Source organism: Rattus norvegicus, chromosome 7 (assembly GCF_021556685.1).
Source record: "Rattus norvegicus strain SHRSP/BbbUtx chromosome 7, alternate assembly SHRSP_T2T, whole genome shotgun sequence".
Classification (NCBI taxonomy): domain Eukaryota; kingdom Metazoa; phylum Chordata; class Mammalia; order Rodentia; family Muridae; genus Rattus; species Rattus norvegicus.
The window spans coordinates 76220630-76223953 of NC_141540.1; positions in this window are offsets into that span (position 1 = coordinate 76220630).

The window sequence follows — 3324 nt, forward strand, 5'->3', positions numbered from 1 at the left end:
AGCAAAATTTAGGTTTTGGTATTCTGAAAGTTGGGAGGCTTACTGGGGGATCATTTTTACAAGTGCTTTTATATAATGGCATAACTCTTAACAATACTAAATATTCGTGTTTTCTCCAATCAGATTCTAAGTTCATTAGGGAAGCTTCTATTCCTTTCTGTTCCCAGTGATTTGTCTTGTTTTTGTCTTTATTCTATTTCTTCTCATAGAATGCAAATAATTCCTGTCCCCCACACAGTATAGAGCCCACATGCTCACTGCTGTCCCCCACACAGTGTAGAGCCTGTCACATGCTCACTGCTGACCTTTTTAAACTAAGCCATTTGCTAAAAGACTTAGGGGTCACCAAGAATCTGACCTTTATTTTACTTTTGGTTGTGAAGTAGGCCAGAACTTACGAAACTAAGTTTGCAATCCTGTGTATTTGTGTGTGATTTTAATCTTCAACATTTCTTTCGAATTACTGCTGCCCTGGGGGCAATACTTTTGTTTTGTCTGATTTGTAGCAAAATCTGAAGAAGACAATTCAACATAATTCTAATGAAGGCTGCCCCTTGAACATTTGAAGGAACAAACACCACGTGCATAAATGATTTAGTGAGGCCCTTCGAGTACGGTAATTAATAGAGAAATGAAACACGTGTGCCAGGAAACGCAGCGATAATCTGAAAGGAAAATTTGGTGAATAAAACTAACTGTGATTTCTTGTTTTCTGGGATGTTGTATTATTTCCCCTTTGAGAAAACAAGACAAAAAGATGGCTATCCCAAGGACTCATTCATTCCCGTTCGTAGGACAGCTTAAGTGTTGTACAATGCCATGTTGACTATCTTTGCTTTTTCTCTGACTTGAAGTGAACTTTACGGTAACTGCTGTAGCGTGCTCATTCCCGCTGAGGCGCTGGGAGTTGCCGGCTCCTTGACCTATAGTTTGAAATGACCACTCCCTCCTCAGAGGACACTGAACACCACTGTGCTCCGCCTACCCGCCACCCCCCAACAAAGCTGTATCTGTATCGGCAGAGCACCCATACAAAATGAGTTGGCGATGATGTTGGCTGCCACTAACAGTGTAAAATGTGTGTATATTTATAAACTTCAATCACTTTAGACTTCGCATTTTAAAATTGTATACAGCTAAGATTTTTGTAAATTTCTTTCTTATGCTTCATATTTTGCTCAGTTTTCTTAGCTAGGAGCACTACCCTCCTGATCTGTTACCTTATTTTTTATACCACTTTTCCATTTAATAACCTTCTGTATATACAATTATTAATGTGTATCATGTACAATTGAAAATAAATTTAAAAGTCAAAGCAATTACTCAATCTGATAGTATTGAAATATTTTAATTCCATGTTGAGTTATAAGAATTTGTATTATTCAATAATATATAACAATAGGATGTTTAGCTGTTTATGTGATAACAGTCTTTTTGAATTACTTAATTTTATCTAAATTTTATTATCCATTAATTATATAAGTAAAATTTACATTGCCTTATTTTTATAAACAACAAAAATATATGCACAAGGGGACATTTTAACCTGTTATCATTATACAGACAAACAAATAAATAAAACAATATAACAATTTAAAAGCTGCACAATGAATTATATTTTGCTTAATAATATCGATAGGGCTTCTTGCTTATTTTTTCAAAATACTATTTTGTTTTCTCACCAACACAGTGAACCCATGACAATGACTAGAGCCTTATTTTAAATACTAGTGATGTCATGCTTTTGCAACTGAAAAATACATAAATGGCAGTTCCTGAACTAGTTTAATTCTTTCTGCAGTAGAAGAGCACATGTGTTTCTAATACATGCGTGTAATTTAATGAGTTTTTATTTTAATTCTCTTTTCAGGAACCTTTCACTAAATGTTGGGAGAGTCACAGACAATCATTGTGACTTTTGCTTTTCAAGCACTAAGCATGCCATTAGCTATGTGCACAATGGCTCTACATCAGAGTAAGTTCATGGCTGTGTTTTTACGTTAATAAGAAAATGTTCTGCTTCCCACTCCCGACACTGTTGTTAATTTTTTCATTGCCTATTGGACTTCCTATTCAGCCCCCTTAACCTTCATTCTACTAGGCAGTCATTTTTTCATATTGGAAGGCAGAGTAACTAAGTGGTTTTCAAAAGTTTGTGTGTGAGAGAGACACTTTGTTGCATGATCTACAAAAGCCACAGAAACGCTTGTTCAGAACTTCAAGATGCACGTGTACCAAGAAGGTCCTGAGGCAGGAAAACACACAATCCTATTTTAAGAACATCTACTGATTTTTTTTAAGTCAAGTAAATCTACACACAAACACACACACACACACACACACACACACACACACACACACACACACACGCCCCACCACCCCCTTAAAGCTTCTGATTGAGGGAATTTTTGTGGCACTCATTTGCAGGAAAAGATGAGAAGACTTCTAGCAGACTGGAGACCCAGGAGTCTGGGGCCCACTTGGAGTTAACTCTTTCCTCTTACCTGTTTGCTCACTCTTTGCACAAGCACTCACTTCTCACTTCTTCTCTTTCCTTCAGCATAATCTCGCCAGGCCAGCTGTCTGCTCCTCAGCTCCTCACCCTGCATAAAGACCTTTTTAATTTGGGCTGGCGCTCTGTGAGACAGGTTGCTACTTGCTTAGGTTTTGCTGCGATTCATTATCAGGATTTTGCTGATTGTACTTTCATCTCTGTATGAACAATAATTTATTTCCTAAAATACTTGGGTTATACTTTTTTGTTTTAGTACAGGGGAATAAACTCAGTTTTGCTCTCCAGTTTCTTATAATTTATAAAGATTCTAAAGTCAAAATAAAGCAAGCAAACAGACAAACAAAGCACCCCAGCCACAAATTAAGCCATCTAATCAACACCCCAAACAAATCAAACCCCTTTGGATTTAAAAAAAAAATCATGGGGTTGGGGATTTAGCTCAGTGGTAGAGCGCTTGCCTAGCAAGCGCAAGGCCCTGGGTTCGGTCCCCAGCTCCGAAAAAAAGAAAAAAGAAAAAAAATCATAATTCTTCATTTTTAGTCATCCTTAATCTCATTCCTTAATTATTACTATTTAAACATTAATTTGAAAAGTATTTACTTGAAATCTGATAGTTTCTAGCTCTAGAGAGTTTCCTTGTCAGTTCTTACCTTCAAAAAGGCCTTGTTACAGAGGTGGTAAAGATCCAAAATGAAATTATCCAATCGATCAAAACTGCCATATGCGGGGAGCAGGGAGGTGAATGTGATCGAAGTGTGCTGTGTGCACATATGAAGCTCTGAAAGCACTGGTGAGAAGTAAGAAGTCTA